Below are 27,849 nucleotides of genomic sequence, written 5' to 3' on the forward strand. Positions count from 1 at the left end.
TATTCAATTGCTTGCACTAGATGCTTGATTTCAGTGTAGATGTTGATTTCTAATCCTATTTGATTGCTAGCTCTAGATGCATTGATTTCAATGTAGATGTTGATTTTAAATCATTTTTTATTGCTTGCACTAGATGTATTTATTCCAGTGTAGATTTGGATTTCTAATCCTATTTGATTTCTTTCATTGGATCCCTTGATTTTAGTGTAGATGTTGATTTCTAATCTCATTTGATTGCTTGCATTAGATGCATTGATTTCTGTGTAGATGTTGTTTTCTAATATTATTTGATTGCTTACATAAGATGCATTAGATGTTGTTAATCTTGACGTTGTAGATTATTAAGAAAAAAAAATCAGGTTATATAGTAATACCTAGAAGGACACTATTAAGAATTAATTAGCTTTGAAAAGTTGTGATACCTAGAATTAAAATGAAATAGATATGCATAATCAATCCTCCTGCAAAGTGAAAATTAATCCTTGATAGGATCGTCTCCCTTCTACATCACCAACTAATTACAAATAGACAATTACATATATTGCAAATTATATATATTAAAAAATACTAATAGATAGTTGCATATAATAATGTATTCATATATTTATAAGAGGAAAAGATATTTGTATAAACATTAAAAAAAATCAAAATATTCTTGAAGGAGATGTGATCATTATTTGGAGAAACAAATAATGTAAATATATTATAGTTCTAGCCACTCATTAAAAAAAATTCAAAAAAACATTATTTCTTGTCTTTAGATATATTTAGTAATATTTGTAGGGACACTATTGAGAATTAATTAGTTGTCAGAAGTTGTGATGCCTAAAATTAAATGAAATAGATGTGCGGTGAATTAATTACTGATCAAAAGTTGTGATACCTAAAATTAAATGAAATAGATGTGTAGTGTCAATCCTCCTGCGAACTATTGACAATATTGTCTCCCTTCTTCATCACCAGCTAATTACTAATAGACAATTACATACACATAAAAATATAACACAACAACTATAACATTCAAAAAAATTATCATCCAAATCCAAACACATAAACACACAAACCACTCAAAGCATCCAAACAAAGATGTACAAACCATTCAAGGCAAACAACACAGACTAAATTAAAGAAGAGAATGATATGGTCATGCCAAGAAAAGAAAACATAATGTGAATTTTGAAGTTAATCTCAAACATATACATAATAATGATAATCTAAAAATATGACATTGTTTCCCTCAACTGGAATGAGCTTAGATCCATCTAACACTGGATCTATCATGCATCGAGAGGGATCAAATCTCTCGAGATGCAAACCTTTCCTCAAATTCTACACTCCAAAAAGAAGGTTTGCACCTCGAGGGATTTGATCCCTCTTAGCGCATAATAGATCCAATGTTAGATGAGTCTAAGCTGGTGATTATACCATCCCTTGGTATATGGTAGATATTGCAATATATATTATTATATAAATTAAGCATTACAACTTTCTTTATTTTTTTAGTACTAACCAAATTTTCTACCTATGTCTCCATCATGATTATACATCCCTTGGTATATAGTAATGTTTTAGTGTGTATTATTTTATGTTTAAATATGTATTTACATTTGTATGGGTTTTATTGAGATTTAGAATAAGTGAGCTTACTCCTCATAAAAGCTTAATAACTTAGATTATAATAGACCTAGATTTTATCTCTATAACCATGAGAAAAAAATAAACATCATGTAACAAAATTTTACACATTTAAATCATCAACACTTGGATATTTGAGATGAGTGTCGACATGTAGGACAAGAAGCATTCGAAACTAGCCATATGTCTATGCAATCTGTGTGGAAATTGTGACACTATTCTGGTAATACTATGACCTTTTCTCCTTCCATGAATTCTGCCAGGCACATGGGGAAATCCAAGGCTCTGAGGGGGTGCCCTGTGTGGTAGACCATGGTTGGAAGTGCTTCTAAATCCTTTTCTCGATGCCAAATTGAGTTCTTTGGAAATCCATGTGTCGTCACCTATTAGACTAGTATACAATGGAGCAGGGCATTGAAAAGTCGGGAGATACCTCAATCTTGAGTGGAGTCTCACAATAGCAAATTCGGGAGATACCTCAGTCATAGGGGCGAATGAATGTGATTCCTCGCTTTCTTGCAACAATTTCCTACCCTCAACAGACAATGAAAATGAAGACATACTCTACATTTTGCTGGAAACGAGTTCCAATCATAGAGAATCTCAAAGGGGTTCAGGGATAATGGCTTCAGAAACTATAAAATTTTTAGTTATTCAACTGGGGTCTGCCAATCCAAGAATATGAAAAAATCTTGGAGAAAAGCAAAGCCTGAAGAAGTGAGGAAGATTTCAGGCCTATGACCCAAAGGAGCGAGGATTTCTTAAATGGTACATAACTCCATAACTCCAGGTGTAGCTCGTATTCCATGGACAGATAAAGATAGGACAGAGGCGCCCACAGAAACCCTCCCACTCCGGATATGACAAGACCCAGAATACCCTTCAAGTCACTACCTGCTTCAAAAAAATGGATATTGTTTTTTTAGTAGAGTTATTAAATGGAGTAGTCTAACCAGGTGGAGGAATTTCCCAGTTTCCGTTCCAACTCGGAAAAATGTCTGGAAATCGGAAATTCTACCACCCTTCGGCAACTTTTCCACCCTCCACCACCCTTCCACATTAATTGCGATGGGATATCATCTGACAGATCTGGATCTAGGAGTCCTGATGAACCTTGGTCACATCTCGCCGCGGCATGATGGGATGTCCCGAGTTGGTGGCCAGTATTCAAATTCCTACAAAACCGCGTGCGAGAACTCCCTCCCCATTTTCCATCGAGCTTGGACATAGCTTGCCTTCAGAACTCAGAACTCTCGTGGTCAGAACTCTCAAACCAGGCGGGAAGCAAGTTATTCCAGGTGAGTATATTTACCCTATATTAGTATAATAGAAATACTGTATACAATGAACATAGAAATAGGCTTAGCTGCACTATATGTACTCTGTGATACTTATCAAGAACATTGAAAAGTTTGAGAACATATGATAGTTATAATAGGTATGATATTCTATAAAAATCTTGTGAAGAATATAGAGGTTTGCACATATCTACTCTGTTAGATCACAGGCTGCATAATATTCATGCAAATCATGTGTCTTGAAAAGTGCCTAGCGAATCTCTCTCAGTTGGGCCTTTCCAAAAGTTGCCCAACAATAGCTCCCAGCTACGCTTTCCCATTAGCTTAGTCCTATTACAAGGTGTGACAGGATCTCGAGAGCTGATCAAGGAAACAAAAGCTAGTGTAAGCTTCATAATTAAAATAAAATTGACAAATAACACATAGAAAGGAAGCAGATAAGACCAAATGAAAGGGAACGGGAGCTAGCTGAAATTAAGTTGTAAAAGTAGCGAATAATATTGATGTATTTTACCATTGAACTTAGCCAATTTTTGGGGGATGGCATTCTATATCTCCAAGAAGCTTGATGACCTGCAACATATTAGGGCGTTTGACAGGATCATCATGAGTGCACATTGAGGACACTTGCAACATTTGAAGCATTTGAAGCTTCCAAGATCCATCAGAAGTGACAGGATCCAAGGCCTCAACCGCTTGCCCTATGTTGATCATCTGCTGAACCCATCCTACCAGATTTCCACCTTCTATATCTTTGAAATTTGGTCCATTTGGTTCCTTTCCTGTGAGGAGCTCAAGCAAAATGACCCCAAAGCTATAGACATAGCCTCTGGTTGTTGACCTCCAACTCTGAGCATATTTTGGAGGAATATATCCAAATTTTCCTGCTATATCTGTGCTCCCATGAGTCTCACAGGAACTTATACGACACACCAATCTAAAGTCTGCAACTCTAGGCTCAAAGTCAGCATCCAACAGTATGTTGCTACTTTTCATGTCTCTATGGATTATGTGAGGGATGAAGCCATGATGAAGAAATGCAAGGCCCCTAGCTGAACCCATAGCAATTTTAAATCGTTTGGTCCAATCAAGGACCTCCAATGCATCAACTCTATTCCTTAGCCAATAAGCAAGGCTTCCATTCACCATAAAATCATAAACCAACAATTTATCATCACCAAAAGAGCAGTATCCCAGTAATGGCACCAAATTTTTGTGCTTGACTTTTCCTAAGGTCTCCATCTCTACTAGAAATTCTCTATGACGTTGAGTGCGAGCCTGTCCAAGCTTTTTGATGGCAACAATTCTTCCATCGGGGAGTATAGCTTTATAAACTGTGCCAAACCCACCATCTCAAATAATATTGGTCTTGAAAAAATCATTTGTGATCCGCAGTATATTAGCCAGTGTCAGGCGAAGGAGAGGGCTTTCAAACATGGCTACATTTATGCTAAGGGGCTCTTTTGACTTGCTATTACTCATAAAAGAAAGGGTAGGTTCAATGGTTGGATTCAATTTTCTCTTCTCATCCACCTTAGGGAAAACCTATTGTCTCAACATTTTCCATTTTACCAAAGAAAACATAAGGCCCAACACGAAAAGGGTGCTTCCTATTGTGATCTCAACAATCACTCCAGTTCTCAATAGATGAGGTTGTTGTCTTGGACTGAGCTTGCATTTTTTTGGCCCATTATATTTCCACATACAACCTTGTTTCTAAGAAATGAAGAATTAGTAAAATTACTACATCTGCCACCCTCAAGAAGATCTCCTTCCAGCAAATTATCCGAGAGATTGAAGAAGTTGAGATCCATAAGATCGCACAATTCATTGGGGATTGATCCTAAGAGATAATTATCAGAAATGTCCAAGTATATGAGTTGTGAAAGACTACCAAGCTCTGGAACTATGGTACCTGTAAATTCATTGGTGTGAAGATCCAAGTAGGTTAGACAAGAGAGATTGGCAAGAGATCTTGGAATTTCTCCACTAAATGAATTTAAACTCAGATTCAGTGTATTGATCTGATGCTAGACTGTGCTCTTTGAAAGCAAGCTAGAAATTCCACAAGATAACCTGTTTTGCCATACATATAGACCAACATTGTTGACCAAATTTTCAAGAGTAGTTGGCAATGAGACATATAACTTAAGCTTATAGCTTAAAAATAAGTATTCCTAATGAGACATATAAAAGCTTCAACAAACAACATTAGAAGTAACAACTTATATACTGACCATACAAACATCTACATAAATCTGTAGGGATATTCGTAAGCTTTGCTAGCTCTTCATTTTCTAGTAGGACACTTCACCACAAGCATGAGAAGCTTTAATGAAGGCACAAAATGCACGACCTTTTAAAATTCAAAACATGATAGATCTCTTAGGTAATTACACAACATGCTTTAGTTTAATATGAATATACACTTGAGGAAATCTTCAATTCCAAGACAAATAGCTGAAAGTTGTGGTTAAGTTGCGGGGAAAAATCATTAACATTCTAAATTCTCAAAACAGAGTACATACTAGATTGAACATTAATTTCAATTTTAGTTAGAATGTTGCAAAGAAAGAATTCTAAATCAGAGAAACTACTCAAATAATCAAAAGGTGTCGTGAGGCTATCTTAAATTTCACTATATACCCCATAACGTCATCAGACAACATATATCGCACTAATTTATCTTTCTGAGCATGTAGGAAATTTTTAATACGGGTGCACTTAAGAAATCTTATTGTTTCGAAAATTATTCTTGCAAGCTCTAAAATGGAATTTCTAGCTCCACCTTATAACTACTAGTAGGAAATATGACATTGTAACAGTCATAGGGATACTTATATCTAACAAAATCGAAAACATTAAATTTGGTTATGATACTCCAACAAAATTTGTCAGTGAGTCTTACATTGGATTTGTGAAAAAATTATCTTCTTTTTTGAATTATATATGACTGAAAAACATGTTGAGTATTAAGAAATAGATAATTGTCTACTTGTTTAACATGAATTTATTGTTATCTTATTTTCCAGTGCAAAAGTGGCATTTATGCATTGAAGTGTCTTGCTTTCCAAATATAGGTCAAGCAATTATTAAATTTGTCCTTTACAATATGGCAAAAAATCATTTATTTCATGGAAAGAGAGAAGTGCTTGGAATGATGACAAACAATGAGGCATATTACATTGCCCTTTTTGAAGGGCTAAAAGAGGCAAAACAACATGATGTCAATGATACTGAAGTCTTCACCAACTCAGAGTTGATATGTAATCAGATGAAAGGCATCTATCGGGTTTGGAAGGACAATTTAAAACTCCTTCATAAGGAAGCAATAAATTGGAGTTGTCAATTTCAATATTTTACCATCAATCGATATACAGACATTGAAAATATGTCCAGTGATATAATGTCCAGAGCATTTTTAAGCACATATGTAGATGTCAAATATAACATAGGATCACCATCCACTGTAACAGAAATCATTAATCACCATCAATATAGATCCTCAGTGTGAAAATGGGTTGTTGCTATAATTTTTCTTAGGTCTATCATATCATGGTTCTTTCACTAAAGAAGAACCTATTAATCTTTTATTTTCCCCCAACATGCAACGATTACGGTTTTTTGTATGGGAGACAAATTTATGGACAAATGTAATATATTCCATGTATATGGACAAATGTATTTTGAGAAAAGTAACTGGTTCATGGTTTTGTGATTATCATTAATACATTATGGTGTTGTCTAATTAACTTTTTTTGTTGTTGAAAATGCCTCAGATAGGCGTATAGATCATGCACGATTATTAATTTACATCCATAAGCTGCATAAATTATAAATCTACTGCACTCCCAATTGGTACATGTAGCAGCTAAAAGCATTTGTGATCTTCTACATATAACTATACCTATAATCATGGTGTAGTGTAGCACTAAGCTACATATTTTTGTCTTTGCTTCACATCACACATCTATCTTTTGCACCCATAAGGAAATATAGTCTCCAATTTGACTCCCAAAAACCCATGGAAAACAATGGAGGCCTGGCTCAAGGGCAACCAATATTTATAGTGCTATTGATCATTAATGCGCGACAACTGTATATGCCCACCGCTGGAAAATGTACTTGCTTAAATCCAACAGTGGGCATATATAGCCTCAATAGCATAGTAAATATTGGTTGCTTGGCTCAAGAACTTTATCAAAACATCCAAATCTCTCTCACACATCCACTATTGATCATTCCACTTTTGCACAACAGAATGACTGTTCTATTTTCTTTATTGTTGTACCTACTTGACAGGACAAATAGGGTTGAAGGTTGTCTAAAGCCTAAAGGCATTTAAAAAAAACTTAATTCTATTAGAAAACAATAAATTTACAAATGAATCTGGAAAATGGAAATTTAATAAGCACTACATTCTAGCACCTCGACTGGTCAACTAAAATACCTACTTGAAACTGTACATCTGCTGTTAATAGAAGCCACATCCTGTTCAGTTTTTATGTTCTTATAATGCATTTGTTGAATGGATGTATTTCAATTTATTTTTATATAATCAAGTATATCACTAGAGATGATTAGCAAACCTTTTTCCCTTTTTGGGAAAACATCATGTGTTTTGCTTCAAAGGAATGGACAACATGAAGGTTTTTTAGAAGGCCAGGCCATCCATACGACCCAAACTTATCAAGAAATGAAACAATAAAAAATATTATTTCATAAATTCAACCAACTTCCACTTCATCTCCACAAGCCAAACACTTTGAGTCAACGATGCTCACCTCTGATAACAACGAGGAGAACAGTCAACTATTCATCCTCTCCTTACTATTTGGGCTCTGCAGTCTGAACTTTTGGTTGTAGATTGAAGTTATAGATCCCCTTTTTTTTGTTTTCTCAAGTCGAATTGCTTTGGGTATATTTTTTTATGTTTTTGTTGTGCGACATAATGCTTAACCTCGCCAACAATCTCACCATAGATCATGTGAATATCTAGGATTGGGATGATTATTAGGTGAGATTGTTGGAGAGGTTCAACATTTATCTGCACAAGAGTATTACAACATAAAGGAGAAGCAATATCTGCTGTGAAAAGGTCTTGAGTCAAAAGCGAAGTTCTCTGATATAGTATCTGCCATGAATGAATGAGATATTATAGAATTCTCATGCCCATTTCCCGGTCAATTATAAATTTGTATATTTTATATATAGATTTAAATGGACAGATAAATGTGTACTGATTACATTTATTGGTGTTGTCGCAGGTTATTTTGTTTTCATAGAAAATATTAAATACTATGGAGTGAGATAATGATTGGCTCATTACTTTTATATTTTGTATTAGATAAGAATAAAGAGATTCAATAAACATGATGGAAAAGAAATAAGTTAATGATTGGCTTACTACATGGTGCTTAATATTTACAGTATTAGAACAAGCTGCAAGCCAACTTACTAAATACTATCAATTTGATTCGAGCTACTAACTTACTCTTGACAAAAGCTCAGAACAATCTTTTGCTTGTAGAGTTACTCTTTGTAGCTATGATGTAACTTACTGTTATGTACATAATTTTTTCAAATAAAATTTTACATTCTCTGCATACAAAGTGAGCCCCTATGTTTGATGGCAGATCTTTCAAATCCAAATTCTGAGAAGGCCTGTGCATGTTATGTTTACACCATGCTCTTGCTTGAAAAACTGTTATGCATGGGTATTTGTGTTATATTATTTGCTGGAGCTCTAATGGCATAAATGTTGGCAGAGTTTTTAGAATGGGCATCACATATTTGTGATTTTTATCAGTATTCTTGGTTAAACATTCAGTAAAAAGAGTATTGGAATGTGAATCATTGGTGTTTTTATTGTGAAGTATTGAGTTTCTCAAAGAGTTTTGATTGTTATTAGAACAAGCTACAAGCCAACTTACTAAATACTATCAATTTGATTCAGGGTTAAATCCAATTAGGCCTTTCTTGCTACAGTTCTGAACAAACTGTAAAAACATTGTTGATTATTCATCATTGTGATGGAAAGGTCCATTATATATATTTAGTGGGAGGCATTAAACTTATAGAGGCCATATTATACCGCACTGGCATTTTGCAATTCTATTATTGCATTGATTTTCTGGAAATGTCGACATCAGGGAACTTAGTAGCCTACTACTTACGTTATGAAAACAACAATTTTATTGGTATCCTAGACTATGGTTCAAGATATTGTTATAATTCATAGAATGTCTTGAGCCCTGGTGTTTTTAACATAGCTCTTGAGAGCCTACTTGATAATTTGTCTACCATAAGTAATATCTAGATCTAGATATGCTTCTAGAACAACTAGAAACTCCTAAACTCGAAATATTTATGTTAGGGTCTAGTGCTGGAAATATATGTTTACTGATGACTGTAGAAAATGTCTATTATTCACAAATCAAAATATGGTCAAAAACTATGTTGGGTGTCAAGGAGTCAAGGATTTCATTGGCATTTGCAAATTTCATTATGATATGTACGATATTTCTTATGGCCCATGATTTCCATGCTACAAATTGAGGTATTGTTACCGAAGATCTCATTAGGTAATTTAAAGTCTAATCTAATGATGTTTTGAAGCCATCATAGGCTAGTCTAAAGCTTATGTCACTGATACTAGCTACAATATTTAGGAAAACAAACTAGGTACAACATTAGAAGGTACAACAAGGTGAATCTGAGAACCATATTGTACAAGCTTCACCTTCTTCGTTTTGATTTGAAAACTTTGCAGGTGTTTGAAAAAACGAAGAGAAAGAAGCCATCCCTTGAAATAAAAGCATTTAAAGGGTATGATGAGAAATTCATACTCTTTGGCTTCATCAATGTCCAATGATGGAGTTGTGCCGCCCTAAGCCTGTTTATGTCATCAACTAAAACCAATTCAACTTTCCTGGGAATATACTCTATCTTGTAGATTATCTTCACTGACTTGTGACACTCACCACACATTAATTATGGGTGTGTACATACATGCTATATATAAATCCAAACCAAATTTCCAACTCCTCATTCTGATAATCAAAGGCCAACCTTTTTCCCTTTCTCAAATATTTTGATATGTAATTTCTATGTAGATAATAATGCTTGTAGTTGAGCATGGTTGTAAGCTTCCAATTGCCTTGTTCAACATATTTGCAACCTTAGAGGGTGGAAATTATCTATTCGAACAAGTTTGAATTAAGATTAGTGTAGAAAAACATGAAGCTTTGAGCTCACCTAGTAAAATATTTCATTTTTATTAATGGAGAACTCATTTTTCCTATCATAAGCATCATATGCCAGTTCAGGTCCAAAATGGAAAGATAAGCTCTTGATAAAATTCAATGCTTTTTGTCCAACTTCTTTCATTGAACTTGGCTTTGAAGCACCTGGTATAAGCTTCATTCTAGCTAAGGAAAAGTTTGCATGAAAATTAGTTATAGAATCTAGTGCTAGTCTAAGCTTCACAACTGTATCTTCACCTCCCTTCGGAGTTGACATAATCTATAGATCAATTTCTACCATCACTCTTGCCTTGAATTAGAGCTTGGTCTTGTAGATTTATACTCCTAAATATCTCCTTATCTGGAATACAAGTCTATCCTTTTTAAAAAAAACATATGACCAACAATCATCAACATGACCATAATCGGACTGTGATTTCCAAAGTCATTTTGTTTGATGAAATCACCATACATAGACAAGATATTGAGTAATTAACATCAAACCCTAGAGTAAATTGGCGTTCTTGGAAAAAATATGACTTGTTGACATGATGTCCTTTAACAATTTTTAATTATGTATGTGAATTTTGTATAGATAAAAAATGTAGTGTATAGAGACCTCCCATGTAATGAGCAACTGGAACTGTCCTATATTTCATTACATACAATTGGTTGAAATTTCATGTTTGGGATCATCATCCTCATCAAAAAATATCAAAAAAACCCCATTTAGTTATGTAGAGAACAAATAACTCTCAATTATCTGGGAAGAAATATGATGGAATACAAACCCTAGGTTGATTTCTCACAGAGAAAATCGATTTCCTGCAAAGAATTTCCGCCTTTACCTTGTGTATTAGATAACATTATGAAATTGTTGCACTCTTGAAAATTGTCTCTGTCTTCCATCCATAACCATAATTGTCGTCTTAGTAGACTCAATGTATCAATCTTTCATTTTTGGGTTAATGAATGTCCATTTGTTGCCAAACCATCCATCTATAGATCGACAACTGTAATTTATCCTGCTGGTACCCCTCTTCATTTCCAGAAACCACCAAAGGAAGTGTTGGAGGTGGTTCACGGTTTTCCAAAATCACAAGTTGTTTGCTGATGTACATAATGACGAAGTTGTTTTTAGTGCGATTTTTTAGAATTTCTATTGCCGGAATCGAGTGAGGTGAAAACTTGATTTGTGTTATTTAAAATATTTTTTTGACTATATATATGAATTGAAGTAAAAAAACTAGTTTAAATAACACAAATCAAGTTTTCACCTCACCAGATTCCGACAACAGAAATTCTAAAAAATTGCCCTAAAAACAACTTCGTCATTATGTACATCAGCAAACCACTTGTGATTTTGGAAAATCGTGAACCACCTCTAGCACTTCCTTTGGTGGTTTCTGGAAATGAAGAGGGGTACCAGTAGGATAAATTGTAGTCGTCGATCTAGAGATGGATGGTTTGGAAACAGATGGATATTCATTAGCCCAAAAATGAGAGATTGATACACTGATTCTACTAAGATGACAATTATGGTTATGGATGGAAGGCATAGACAATTTTTAATGGTGCAACAATTTCATAATATTATCTAATACACAAGGTAAAGGTGGCAATTCCTTGCAGGAAATCGATTTTCTCTATGAGAAATCAACCAAGGGTTTGTATTCCATCCTATTTCTTCCCAGATAATTGAGAGTTATTTGTTCTCTACATAACTAAATGGGGTTGTTTTGATATTTCTTGATGAGGACAATGATCCCAAACATGAAACTTCAACCAATTGTTTATAATGAAATATAGGACAGTTCCAGTTGCTCATTACATGGGAGGTCTCTATAGACTACATTTTTATCTATACAAAATTCACATACATAACTAAAAATTGTTAAAGGACATCATGTCAACAGGTTAGATTTTTTCCAAGGACGCAGATTTACTCTAGGTTTTGATGTTAATTACTCAATATCTTGTCTAGGTATGGTGATTTCATTAAAGAAATGACTTTGGGAAATCACGGTCTAATTATGGTCATGTTGATGATTGTTGATCATATGTTTTAAAAAAAAGATAGACTTGTATTCTGTTAAGGAGATATTTAGGAGTATACATTTGCAAGACCAAGGTCTAATTCAAGGCAAGAGTGATGGTAGAAATTTCTCTACATATTATGTCAACTTTGAAGGAAGGTGAAGATACAGTTGTGAAGCTTAGATTAGCACTAGATTCTATAACTAATTTTCATGCAAACTTTTCCTTAGTTGGAATGAAGCTTATAATAGGCACTTCAAAGTCAAGTTCAATGAAAGATGTTGGAAAAAAAACATTGGATTTTATCAAGAGCTTATCTTTCCATTTTGGACCTGAACTGGCATATGATGCTTATGATAGGAAAAATGAGTTCTCCATTAATAAAAATGAAATATTTTACTAGGTGAGCTCAAAGCTTCATGTTTTTCTACTCTAATCTTACTTCAAACCTATTCGAATAGATAATTTCCACCCTTTGAGGTTGCAAATATGTTGAACGAGGCAATTGGAAGCTTGCAACCATGCTCAACTACAAGTATTATTATCTACATAGAAATTACATATCAAAATATTTGAGAAAGGGAAAAAGGTTGGCCTTTTATTATCACAATGAGGAGCTGGAAATTTGGTTTGGATTTATATATAGCATGTATGTACACCCCCATAATTAGTGTGTGGTGAGTGTCACAAGTCAGTGAAGATAATCTCCAAGATAGAGTATATTCCTAGGAAAGTTGAATTGGTTTTAGTTGATGACACCAACAGGCTCAGGGCGGCAGAAATCCATCACTTGACATTGATGAAGCTAAATAGTATGCATTTCTCATCATACCCTTTAAATGATTTTATTTTAGGGGACGACTTCTTTTTATTCATTTTTTCAAACACCTGCAAAGTTTCCAAATCGAAAGGAATAAGGTGAAGATTGTACAATATGTTTTTCAGATTCACCTTGTTGTATCTTCTAATGTTGTAACTAGTTTTTTTTCTAAATACTGTAGCTAGTCTCAGTGACATAACCTTTAGGCTAGCCTATGATGGCTTCAAAACATCATTAGATTAGCCTTTAAATTACCTAATGAGATCTTGGGTAACAATACCTCAATCTGCAGCACAGAAATATTGGGCCATAAGAAATATCGTACATATCATAATGAACTTTGCAAATGCCAATGAAATCCTCGACTCCTTGGCACCAAACATAGTTTTTGACCATATTTTGATTGTGAATAATAGACATTTTCTATAGTCATTAGTAAACATATCTTTCTAGCACTGGACCCTAACATAAATATTTCGAGTTTAGGAGTTTCTAGTTGTTTCAGAAGCATATCTAGATCTAGATATTACTTATGGTAGATAAATTATCAAGTAGGCTCTAAAGAGCTATGTTAAAAACACCAGGGCTCAAGACATTATATGAATTATAACAATATCTTGAACCAATCTAAGATACCGATAAAACTGTTGTTTTCATAACGTAAGTAGTAGGATACTAAGTTCCTTGATGTCAACATTTCCAGAAAATCAATGCAATAATAGAATTGCAAAATGCCAACACAGTGTAATATGAACTCTATAAGTTCAATGCCTCCCACTAAAGATATATAATGGACCTTTCAATCACAATGATGAATAGTCAACAATTTTTTTACATTTTGTTCAGAACTATAGAAAGAAAGGCCTAATTGGATTTAACCCTGAATCAAATTGATAGTATTTAGTAAGTTGGCTTGCAGCTTGTTCTAATAACAATCACAACTCTTTGAGCTAATACAATACTTCACAATAAACACAACAGTGAGTCACACTCCAATACTCTTTTTACTGAATGTTTAACTAAGAATACTGATAAAAATCACAAATATGTGTTGCCCATTTCGAAAACACTGCCAACATTTATGCCATTAGAGCTCCAACAAATAATATAACACAACTACCCATGCATAATAGTTTTTCAAGCAAGAGCATGGTGTAAAAATAACATGCACATGCCTTCTCAGAATTTGGACTTGAAAGATATTCCATCCAAGGATAATTTTAGGGGCGAATGTTCGCCCTTTGGGGAAATTAAGGGGTTTTAAATTTTTAGTGAGCGAATATTTTGTATCATAGTACGTTTTTACAAATCACCTCAAATAGCCCACCTTATTTTAAGGGAGAGGGTAAAAAAGGTAAATTTAGCCCTTGAAATTAGGACTTACAACCTTCCATTCGCCCATTTTCAAGAATAGGTTTTATTTAAGTGAATCCATTCGCCCATTTTCAAGAATAGGTTTTATTTAAGTGAATCCTATGGGCCAAATACCATATTTATAAAAGAGGTATGGTAAATTAATAAAAATATAAATAAATGAGAGGTATGGTAAATAAATAAAACATTTTTTATATTTACTCCATAAGTCACCTTATATACATGTAATGGTGTAAACAAATAAAAATATAAGTAAAGTGGAGGTATGGTAAATAAATAAAACGTCTTTTTATACTTACTCAAACGGTATGGTAAATAAATAAAAATATAAATAAACCAGACGTATCTTAAATAAATAAAACCTCTTTTTATATTTAGTCCATAACCCTCGTTCTATTTATGAAGGCTCAAGAAAGAGGTTTTATTTAAGTGAATCCTATGGGCCAAATACCATATTTGTAAAAGAGGTATGGTAAATTAATAAAAATATAAATAAACGAGAGGTATGGTAAACAAATAAAACATTTTTTTATATTTACTCCATAAGTCACCTTACTATGGCCAAAATACTACGGGACAAATACCATGGACTAGATTGTTATTAATACCATGCAAAAAACCATTATTAACCCTAATATTAGAATTAATAAAAATAAAAATGGCACATGGTATTGACCCATGGTATTCACCAAAATGGCACATGGTATTGACCCATGGTATTCACCTGGAATGTAGCCTATTTAAATGGGGGAATTAAACCAGCGTGTAGCCTATGCTAGGATTCACTAGGACTTTACAAAGTTTTATTATTTAGTGAAAGACTCGCCAAAGATCTTACAAGATTTTATAATTGAGTAAAATATTCGCCATGCCTGGTGAGAGATTCGCCAAAAAATTATATATACATATTATATTATTGATAAAATCGCCTTCCATTTTTCCTATATACCATGGAGATTCGCCCATTTATTATATTTATAAATTTAGGGGGGGTTCTTAAAATTTTCCCTGATTCCATCAAACATAGGGGCTCACTCTGTACACAGAGAATGTAAACTTTTATTCAAAAAAATTATGTACATAATAGTAAGTTACAACATAACTACAAAGAGTAACTCTACAAGCAAAACACTGTTTTGAGATTTTGTCAAGAGTAAGTTAGTAGCTCGAATCAAATTGATAGTATTTAGTAAGTTGGATTGCATCTTGTTCTAATACTATAAATATTAAGCACCATGTTGTTATAGACAATTTTGTGCCTTACAGCAACAAGCATGAATTGTCAATAATCCAAGGGATCCAAAGTTCCCTAAACATGATGTTCCTACCCCTAGAGGAACAAGGTCAGCAAACCAACAGCTCTCAGATCAGTTCTCCACCTGAAAACACTAAAAAACAAGCAATCCTGAAATCAAAGCAGGTGCTCCACTAGGTTTCTGCGCTGAAACTCAGTTGCCCCATGGTGTACCTGCGTTGCAAAGCAAGTGGGACAAAGGCCACCTGCGCTGAGCGAGATGGGACAAGTGGCACAATGAGTCATTGCTTTGGAATCTTCCAAAAATGACACTTGGATCAGGGATTGCGCCTTGTGATGAGTCAGAGGCTCTGTTTCTCCAAGTGGAAGCAAAGTTCACCAAGTGGACTCAAGAACTGAAGATCAACTAAAGATTAACTGAAGAGAGAGAGGACACAAGGCAGCTACACATCAGTTGCAAGCTGACTCATCCTTTCTCAATTCATCTATATATTGATCTCTCTCCTATGAGCTCAGGAGGCTGGAATTTTGTGCAAAGTAATGATATGCTGTTGGTTTCATTCTTGAGTTATTGGGTGATTGTTTGAGAGAGGTGAAGAAGAGCAATTCTTTCTGCTGGGAGGTGTTGCTGGGTTGGAGCCTGCAATGGTTGTAATCCTCTCAGAACCTTTATTTCTTCATTAATAAAAGCTATTGAGGTTCTTCTATGTGCTCTTGTTTCAATTATGTATTGTGATGATTGCATGTTTGGTTTACACTAATCCATGAACCAGTTATGATTGCATGCCTCTTGTAGTTTCCTTCTTTGTTGTTTTGCAGGATCTCATTGCAGCTGGGAGAGCAGAAGGACAAAGAGCTAGGAGCAAGCGGCCAAAGAGGAGAGTTTGGATTCGACATTAAGCGCAAGACAACGGTTAGTGCTTCCTCCATTCTCTTTTGCTTTCATAAAGAAGTAAATCTTCAGTAGTTTGTTTTACAGTTGTTGTTAAGGAACTGTCACCCTTAGAGTGGGTTAGGGTCATCCGAGTCGGATACTTTTCCCTACAACAAACTGGCGACTCCGCTGGGGACCGTATCCATTTGATTGTGTTTGTAGTATTTTGCTATTCATTTCCTGAACAAAAGAGTACCAAATCGAAAAGCTTTTGACTATATCAAAAGCGAAGTAGAGGGCAGCTACTCTAGCTCATTTCTGAGCAAGTTCATGATTTGAAGAGCTGATCTACAAGGATCCTTGTAAGCTCTTAGTGATAGCTTTTCACCTTCCTAATCATCCCTTTGAGTGTGCTTGACTGATTGTTTCTGATTTGAGCAAAAACTGTGCATTTTTGAGAAAATTATGACCCGGAAACTGTGAAAACGCAAGTTTCGTTTTCCAAAGCAAGTAGTACACAGGCTACCTGCTTTGCAACGCAGGTCCCGAAGGGGCTACCTGCGCTGAGAGCCAGATTGGCTGTGCAGCACCTGCGTTGGCCCAAATTTGCCTAGTGCATTTGGGGTTTCCTCACTTTCTCTTGCCTGTTTTCACTTAGATTTTGCTGCTAGGTGTTAGTCTTGTACCTGTTCTTAAACCAATATTACTTGCCATCATTCTGCCTCTGTTATATAACGAAATTGTACTTGTTCTTTGTATTTCTTACTCATTTACAATTTCCCATAACGAAAAGTAAACTAGTCTTGCTTTTGGCCTCTTAGATCTGAACCTGTGTTAGGCATTTTGCTGGTCTAAAGAGTTAGCTTGTTTGCTGTCCATAGCTGATTAGTCATTTTTACTTTCGTCAGTATGGTTTGATTTCATGTATTTCGAGTGATTAAGCAAGTGAATCTTAAGGTGTCTTTTGATTTTGGACAAACTTGTTTGTTTTCGCTCTAAATCGAAATCAAAGTTATATAACCACTTTCTTTTTGTAATCCATCAACATTAAGAAAAGGAAAAGAAAATACATGCATTGTGCATTTTGCATTTGAAAAAGTTTGCATGATGATTTAGGAGAAAGTGCATTAGTTTGTGCTGTATGAACTGTGTGAAAAGAATTTGCCTTTCTTCTCCCTCAGTAGTTAAGATTTTCATCAGTCAAAAAGATTTGAAAAAGCTTGCTTCTCATCTTAGGCTGCATTTAGGAATTTGTCATATACATCTCGTGGTGAACCTTGAAAGGAAAACTTTAAAAAGATCAACTTAAAATATACTGAATTAACGTAACAACGCATTTGAAACATAACGCAAACATCTAGAGGTCTAGGTAGAGACGTGTTCCGGCGTCGTTAAACATAGTGACTGTCGATCTCTACGAAGGTGGGTGATTCCTCCTGAGAGTCGGTGGCACTAATACGGACTTGTGCTCCCACGTACCGTCGTGTATATATTGGGAGACCCCTATAGGCAATTATCCTTTATCCATAGGAAGCCGTGTCGGCCGCCCCACTGATCGCGATGCAGTGAACACAGCATTCACGAAGATCGACCACCCGTACCGTAAAACGTATTCTGTGGTTTCGCGAAAGGTTTGGCACACCCTCTGCCTAGATCTCCAGAGCAGTTTCTTTTGGCCCTTTTCAAACTCTATAACTGAAAAGGTCCAACCGAGCATTTGTCACTTCGGGCTCGTTAATACATCGAAGGAGACTAGAGTCATCTTTAGCTTTTTCTCGACTCTTAAAACATGAAAAAGCAAAGTTATGTTTAAAAGCGTCTAATAAAATTCATTCAAATCGGAAACACAAATTTTCCCCTTTATATTTTAGTTGATCGAGTAATCCGCAATCGTGGAAGAAAGTAAATTGAATATCCGTCGTTCTCGGAGGCTTGCGAGTCAACCGTCTTTGTCTCCGGAATCGAAAACAGTCCGGGCAAAGCGAACTCGTCGAACCAGTTCAAAATCTCCTTTAAAAGTTAGAACAAGTGTTCCAACAACATCTGAGATTCTGGTTACTCCAAACATTTCCGGAAACCCTGCCTCCATAGAAGAAGTTCAACCGCCACAGAAGGACAGTAATACTGATCCTAGTCTGGGGGCAAATACTTGTATGACTGAACCAGTTCCATCTGCAACCGGTCCAGAGAGTTTTGTTCCTCAAACATCTGTCACTGTCGATACAACCCCTTCTTCGGCACCGGAAATCTTTCACGGACCTGACGGTCTTCCTCTTCCACCTGGTCTGATTGCGATAGAGGAAATTATAGAGGAACCGCAAGTATCCACTCCAACTCATTTTGGAGTAGGGGTCACTCTATTTCCTGCTACAACAGAAGTTTGTCCATCACCAGTGGAAGTTCCTGTAGAATCACTAGGCAATCAATTGGATAGACTCAAAATGTCTGAACAACCGTCGACATCTAGGACTGTGTCAAATGACACGGCGACAGCAGAAGTACCTGCTGCGAATCCAACAATGATCGCCGGCATACCATCTGTCCCAACTAGCTCTCAAACGCTAGAAGGAGTCCGCCAAGGGACTATCTCGACAGTATGGTCTGTTCCTGTTTGTTCCGGACTAATGTCTGGTAACTCTTATGGTGAGACTCATCAAATTGACCCTTTTGGGAATCTAATTAGGCCATCCAGTCCTCCAGGACAATCAATTGCCTTGAGTTCTGGATTACCACCGTATGGGGGGCAGTATGCCCTTTCATTACCCCCTCCGGGAGGGTACCCATACGGGAGTTCTCAACCTTATTCAAGTTATGGTGGAATTGCAACGAGTAGTTGGGTACCTATGCTCTCCCAACCACCAAGAGTTGTATATTCTATGCAACAGTGTGTACCTGTGACGAACATCCCAACTACACCGGCTATTGTGACCATGCCGCAAGTTCAAACGATGCCTGTTGTATGTCAACCTCAGATTTCTCAGGTTCTCATGCAACAGCCCCTTGACCCTGCGACCCAACCACAATCGCCTACTGGTGGGGTGACACAAGTACAATTGGGTACAAGTACCCCACATCTTGGTCCAATGGTTAGTGTAGCACAACAACCCATGGTATCACAACCGTGGATAGTGCAATACCAACAGCCACAATTCCAACAAGTGTACCAAGGTTCTGAACAGCAAATCTTTGCGAATACTGGACAACCATATATCCAAAATGGTCAAAATCAACCACTTTATAGTGGTCAAGTCCATCAACCGTATCAGTCATACCAACATCAACTCCATTATGCTGGTATGCAAAGACCAACTGTTCAGGCGATTCCATCGTATCCTGGTTACGCTTCACCTAACTTGAATCAACAGTTACCATTCATAGCGACTTTAGAGTTGCCTGATTTACATCGGTTAACCAATGATCCAATTGCTTACGCCCCATGGTGGCCAGTGATCCCGCACAAACTTCCGTCCGACATTCCTAAATTCAATGGAAATCCAGGTGAAGACCCGTCGAATCATGTGATGACATTTCATCTGTGGTGTTCGTCGAACACGTTAAACGATGATTCGATAAGGCTTCGCCTCTTTCAGAGGACATTGACAGGTCCAGCGGCAAAATGGTATATAGAATTGCCAAGAGCTTCGTTCGACAATTTTAGCTCCCTTGCCACGACGTTCTTAACCCACTTTCAATTACCAATAAGGTATGAAACGGGAACAGAGATATTGACTAACTTCAAACAGACAACCGCAACTCATATATCAGATCATATACATGAGTGGCGACGTCGACGAAGAATGGTTAAAACATACGTTCCTGATCAGCTTTTAGCTGAGTGGTTTATAAAGTCGTTACTTCCGGCCATAACGGAAGATGTGGCAAAGGGGGGAGTCGTAACAGAAGAGCAGGTTATCGCTCGTGCACAATATTTGGACTTAGTATATACTCAGTCCGGCACGCTCTATGACAAAATACCAGACGCCCCTAGACCAGAGTTTTCAATCCCTCCTCCTCCTAAATCAAATAGTGACTCTCATGCCGGCGATGGCGTGATTGGCACAGCAAACACAAATCCGAAAAGGACCAATCAAAAGAAGGCCCGTAAGGATTCGAATCAAAATGCACATGAAGAAGTTCTTGCTTCGGAAGTAAATGCCGTATCGACAGATAAGGGCAAAGAAACCAATCAACTAGGAAGCAAGAAAAATGAAAACAAAGGGAAGAAGAAGAAACAAGGAGAGTCATCTCCTCGAAAAACTTCTTCAAGCCCTCCTCGAGACAGGAAACCACCTTATGGGTGTCAGATATGTGATGAGGATCACTGGACGAGAGAGTGTCCATACAAAGCTGATCTAAAAAGATTCTTAAAGAGTTCGCAAACTCCAGCTGTGTTAACTGATCCGTTTCCCGATCGAGCAAAAAATCTGGTTGGTAGTGGAAATGCTTCACCGTCGCAAGTGCTTATGTTATCGATATCGAAGCAACAGAATGATGCTTTGATTTCGACAAGGAACAAAGATTACGGGAATCCACAGGTGTCGAACGATAAAGGTAAAGATCAACCTAGCAGTTCGACAACAACTTCGACAGAAGTTGTACCCCCCATCACACATGAATTAACAATAAAACCGCCAAAGGGAGTAGTACACAAGTCGACATTTAATCCTCGTGCCAGAGCGGCACAGCATTATAATATAGTGGAAGATTTGGCGCAATCGCCGTCTGCTATGTCGACTCTTGAAGTACTACAAAATTGCCCATCCCAAAGGCAAGCATTGTTATCAGCAATTGGTGGGGTGGATCCTAAAGATTCCAATCTTGTATCCTTTGATCACAAAGGATATGATCCTCAGTTACCAGCTCAACTAGCTTTCCTCGTCCAAGTGAAAGCCCTCAACAAAACTGTTCATCGAACAATTATTGATGAGGGGGCATCGACATGTATTATGTCGATGAGTTGCTGGAAAACTTTAGGATCTCCAACCTTGTCGCGATCATCGACAACATTAAAAGCATTCGACGGGAGGACATATACCCCTTACGGTATCCTTAGTAACTTGAAAGTTGAACTAGGGGGAAAAACAGTAGAAATAGATGTTGAAGTCATCGATGGCAATCTTGACTATAACATCCTACTGGGAAGACCATGGATTTATGCCATGGAAGCTGTTGTGTCGACCTATTTTAGGAAAATCGCATTCCCCTTTCAAGGAGAGATTACGATCATTGACCAACAAAATTTCCTCCCTAATGGTTCACAAGTTACAGGAAGCGTTCCTCTAATCCATGGAAGCGACCATTCGTTTCAAAATATCGGAGTAGGCCTACTAAAAGATCCTACATTAATGGGAACTTTCACCCTTCCGCCAACGTTCATTGTGGGAGAAGTGGCGACAGTAGGAACCTGCAATATGATATCTTCCGCACAAAAGATGTCAGAAAACGATATCAGCATGGATCATGCAAAGGTTTTGTCCCCAAGCCCAATGGAAGTATTGTAGCAATCAATTTTCTTGGCTTGGGGGGCAACCCAAAATCAACGCTCATCAAGCGTTTGGATAGATAGGTCTAGAGAATATGGCACCCCTTTAAGTCCTTGGTCACGAGTGCATGGAACCGACAAAGGAATAGTCCAATCAATGGTAATTGACGGGGCACCATGGAATGATTCCCACCATCGATCCCTTCTCCCGGGTTGTGGGGAAGATACTCAAAATAACCTTTATCATCCTTCAGTTTTCGATTTTCTATCGAGTACTATAAATACAGTGGGCAATGAGGATAGTTCTTTTACTATGTCAACCTCATTAAAAAATGAAATGATCCCCTTTCCAGATCTCAATGGTAAACCTTCATTCCAACCAACAAAGTTGAATGCAATGAAGCTTGGGGGGCATGCACCTCGATTTGTGTTATTATGCTGGGGGCATGCAAACATATCATCGAGCAGTTTTAGCAATGTTCATGCTCGTTAAAAAATAAACGCAAGATCTGAGCAGTTTTAGCACATAGTTCATGCTCGTTAAAAAATAAACATAAGTTGTGAGCAATCTTCCCCTAGAGTTCAAGCTCACCCAGAAAAAATGAACCGGTAAATAACCTTGAGAAATGTAACCTTTGACTGCCATATTAAAAGCCCTTGGTCGTGTTCTTGCAGTCTCACCTCCATCCGTTCATTTGGCCAATCGTTCATCTCCATATGTTTGTTTACCCATTTTGAGGAACAGCTGCGAAGAGTGATTTCACTAAGCCATCCTTGTGACACTGCCGTGATTGGAAAATTCCAACCTGTACCTGGAATCTACTGCTACCCTGTTCATCACTCGTTCCTCAAAAGACGAGTCTTCTTTGAGCTCTTTTTCACTGACTCGTAAAATATGAAAAGTTTGCCGAGTTTTGGCCTTCCAGCTCGTTAAAGCGACCGGAAAGCTATCCCTCCTCTAGATTTTAATCTTTTTGGACCTGAGGGATTATTGCACAAAAAGATCGAGCGCTTGTTTTGTTCGGCTCGTTAAAGCAATCGAAAATTCATCCCTTCTGTATTGTTTTATACTTTTTCGGACTTAAGGGATTAGATGACGAAAAAGGAATTCTGGAGTTGACTTTATGTACCTTTTCAGACTCTCTAAAAATGAAAAGGACCGAGTTATCCTTGTCGTTAGACTCGTTAAATTCATTAAATAGCGACAAACTTGTCTTTAGACGAGAACGAGTTTCCCTATCGCTAGGCTCGTTAAAACATAGCGATGGGCTTGCCCGAAGGGCAGGTTATAGAACAAGCATATGTTATCCTCCTCAAGCTTGATAAAAATAAAGAGGTACTGGTCAGCAATGACTGGGGAAAAATTGGGAGAACCTCACAGCATTAATGGTAGCAAGTCACTCTTGAACATGACACTTTGTCCTCCGTATCACATCAGGTTGGGTTGTTTCATTCACCGGTCTCATAACCATGGTCCTCGCCACACCATCCACAATTGGGGTAATGCTACCAATCCATCACATCAGTGTCATTATATGTTCAAGAGATGTGGTTCTGCAAAGAGTCAACCGCGTCCCATCCACTGCCATACATTATCCTTCATCCACTTCATGACCGCCACCCTGAATCATATATCACAGTTTGTTTTCACCTCATCACAATCATTAGCTCCGTTCCGTGTCACTGATGTGGGATTCATTAAGGCCCTCCTTTGACGGATCGCTCCTTGTCGACATCAGCTCATTATCCAAGGAGCTGATCTAGGAACACACCCTTCAGTACTTTGAAGCTTGCATGCCTCAATGGCAAGTTTCTCACTTCCAGCGATAGGTATACATCAATGACCTTCGACCAGAAGATTTTGCATGGTGGTCGACGCCAAGTCCTTTATTCCCGCCATGTGGATTGTACTGCCGTACCTTGAGGGTCATCATCCTTATCGGTGATTCCTCTCGCGCTTGTTAACGGTTTACATCATTGACCGGTAATCAAGCGATGTCTTTCCATGTTCGACTTCAAGAAATTCTCACATGGATCGACTTGTACATCGAGTGAAGATCGGAAGAGATTGAAGACCCCGGATCTAGTTTCATCCATCCGGGCTGCGATATATATTCAGGACATAAAGACATTTGATATGTACATCATTACAACAGATGATCATCCTTCTCAAAGGATGATAATTTCAGCAGAGAATTATCAGTCTACAATCAGACGATCGTCTGTTCTATGTACCAAAATGTATTTATAAAGCTGAGCATGGGAATGCCCGCCTCAGCTAGATCATGAAAATGTATGAAAAATAATGTATTGTATTGTATCTTATTACAGGACACTTCTCAGCAGATTGAATGAACTTCGGATCCTCTCAATAAAACATTTCACCCGATAAACGACCTCATACTTTAGGGGGCATCTGTTATAGACAATTTTGTGCCTTACAGCAACAAGCATGAATTGTCAATAATCCAAGGGATCCAAAGTTCCCTAAACATGATGTTCCTACCCCTAGAGGAACAAGGTCAGCAAACCAACAGCTCTCAGATCAGTTCTCCACCTGAAAACACTCAAAAACAAGCAATCCTGAAATCAAAGCAGGTGCTCCACTAGGTTTCTGCGCTGAAACTCAGTTGCCCCATGGTGTACCTGCGTTGCAAAGCAAGTGGGACAAAGGCCACCTGCGCTGAGCGAGATGGGACAAGTGGCACAATGAGTCATTGCTTTGGAATCTTCCAAAAATGACACTTGGATCAGGGATTTCGCCTTGTGATGAGTCAGAGGCTCTGTTTCTCCAAGTGGAAGCAAAGTTCACCAAGTGGACTCAAGAACTGAAGATCAACTAAAGATTAACTGAAGAGAGAGAGGACACAAGGCAGCTACACATCAGTTGCAAGCTGACTCATCCTTTCTCAATTCATCTATATATTGAGCTCTCTCCTATGAGCTCAGGAGGCTGGAATTTTGTGCAAAGTAATGATATGCTGTTGGTTTCATTCTTGAGTTATTGGGTGATTGTTTGAGAGAGGTGAAGAAGAGCAATTCTTTCTGCTGGGAGGTGTTGCTGGGTTGGAGCCTGCAATGGTTGTAATCCTCTCAGAACCTTTATTTCTTCATTAATAAAAGCTATTGAGGTTCTTCTATGTGCTCTTGTTTCAATTATGTATTGTGATGATTGCATGTTTGGTTTACACTAATCCATGAACCAGTTATGATTGCATGCCTCTTGTAGTTTCCTTCTTTGTTGTTTTGCAGGATCTCATTACAGCTGGGCGAGCAGAAGGACAAAGAGCTAGGAGCAAGCGGCCAAAGAGGAGAGTTTGGATTCGACATTAAGCGCAAGGCAACGGTTAGTGCTTCCTCCATTCTCTTTTGCTTTCATAAAGAAGTAAATCTTCAGTAGTTTGTTTTACAGTTGTTGCTAAGGAACTGTCACCCTTAGAGTGGGTTAGGGTCATCCGAGTCGGATACTTTTCCCTACAACACATGTAGTAAGCCAATCATCAACTTATTGCTTTTCCATCATGTTTATTGAATCTTTTTATTCTTATCTAATACAAAATATAAAAGTAATGAGCCAATCATTATCTCACTCCATAGTATTTAATATTTTCTATGAAAACAAAATAACCCGTGACAACACCAATAAATATAATCAGTACACATTTATCTGTCCATTGAAATCTATATATAAAATCTACAAATTTAGAATTGACTGAGCAATGGGCATGAAAATTCTATAATATCTAATTCATTCATGGCAGATACTATATCAGAGAACTTCACTTCTTACTCTAGATCTTTTCATAGAAAATATTGTTTCTCCTTTATGCTGTAATACTCTTGTGTAGATAGATGTTGAACCTCTCTAACAATCTCACCAGATAATCATCCCAATCCTAGATATTCACATGATCCGTGGTGAGATTGTTGGTGAGGTTAAGCATTCTGTCGCACAGAAAAAACATAAACAAATATATCCAAAGCAATTTGACTTGAGAAAAAAAAGGGGGATCTATAACTTTAATTTGCAACCAAAAATTCAGACTGCAGATCCCAAATAGTAAGGAGAGGATGAATAGTTGAATGTTCTCCTAGTTGTTATCAGAGGTGAGCATCGTTGAATCAAAGTGTCTGGCTTGTGGAGATGAAGTGGAAGTTGGCTAAATTTATGAAATACTATTTTTTGTTGCTGCATTTCTTGATAAGGTTGGGTCATATGGATGGCCTGGCCTGGCCTTCTAAAAAACCTTCATGTTGTCCATTCCTTTGAGGCAAAACACATGATGTTTTCCCAAAAAGGGAAAAAGGTTTGCTAATCATCTCTAGTGATATACTTGATAATATAAAAATAAATTGAAATACATCCATTCAACTAATGCATTAAAATAACATAAAAATTGAACAGGATGTGGCTTCTATTAACAACAAATGTACAGTTTCAAGTAGATATTTTAGTTGACCAATCGAGGTGCTTGAATGTAGTGCTTATTAAATTGCCATTTTCCGGATTCATTTGTAAATTTGTTGTTTTCTAATAGAATTAAGTTTTTTTTAAATGCGTTTAAGCTTTAGACAACCTTCAACCCTATTTGTCTTATCAAGTAGGTACAACAATAAAGAAAATATAATAGACATTATGCTGTGCAAAAGTGGAACGATCAACAGTGGATATGAGAGAGAGATTTGGATGTTTTGATAAAGTTCTTGAGCCAGGCAACCAATATTTACTGTGCTATTGAGGCTGTATATGCCCACTATTGGATTTAAGCAAGTACATTATCTAGCGGTGGGCATATACAGCTGTCACACATTAATGGTCAATAACACTATAAATATTGGTTGCCCTTGAGCCAGGCCTCCACTGTTTTCCATGGGTTTTTGGGAGTCAAATTGGAGACTATCTTTCCTTATGGGTACAAAAGCTAGATGTGTGATGTGAAACAAAGACAAAAATATGTAGCTTAGTGCTATTCTACATCATGATTATAAGTATAGCGATATGTCGAAGATCACAAATTATTTTAGTTGCTACATGTACCAATTGGGAGTGTAGTAGATTTGTAATTTATGCAACTTATGGATGTAAATTAATAATTGTTCATGATATGTATGCCTATCTAAGGCATTTTCAACAGAAAAAGAAGAAGAAGATAAAGTCCATTAGAAAACACCATAATGTATTAATGATAATCACAAAATCATGAACCAGTTACTTTTCTTAAAATACATTTGTCCATATACATGGAATATATTACATTTGTCCATAATTTGTCTCCCATACAAAAAACCGTAATCATTGCATGTTGGGGAAAAATAAAACATTAACATGTTCTTCTTTAGTGAAAGAACCATGCTATGATAGACCTAAGAAAAATGATAACAACAACCCATTCGCATATTGGGGATCTATATTGATGGTGATCAATGATTTCTGTTGGAGTGGATGGTGATCCTATGTCATATTTGACATCTACATATGTGCTTAAAAATGCTCTAGACATTATATCATTGGACATGTTTTCAGTGTCTACAGAGCGATTGATGGTAAAATATTGAAATTGACAACTCCAATTTATTGCTTCCTTATGAAGAAGTTTTAAATTGTCCTTCCAAACTCGATAGATGCCTTTCATCTGATTACATATCAACACCAAGTTGGTGAAGACTTCAATATCATTGGCATCATGTTTTTTTTCCTCTTTTAGCCCTTCAACAAAGGAAATGTAATATGCCTCATTGTTTGTCGTCATTCTAGGCACTTATCTCTTTCCATGAAATAAATAATTTGTTTCCATATTGTAAAGGACACATTTAACAATTGCTTGACCTG

The 27,849-nt window shown here is 36.8% G+C and overlaps 1 pseudogene; it reads right to left on the reverse strand.

Annotated features, from left to right (window-relative positions):
• Positions 1 to 3,455: 3,455 nt before the first annotated feature.
• LOC149235246 (leucine-rich repeat receptor protein kinase EMS1 pseudogene) overlaps positions 3,456 to 27,849 on the reverse strand; it is a 53,120-nt pseudogene continuing 28,726 nt past the window's right edge.

This window comes from Pinus tabuliformis, chromosome 8 (genome assembly GCF_031772625.1).
Source record: "Pinus tabuliformis cultivar Carrire ecotype Pingquan chromosome 8, CPIR1, whole genome shotgun sequence".
Classification (NCBI taxonomy): Eukaryota; Viridiplantae; Streptophyta; class Pinopsida; order Pinales; family Pinaceae; genus Pinus; species Pinus tabuliformis.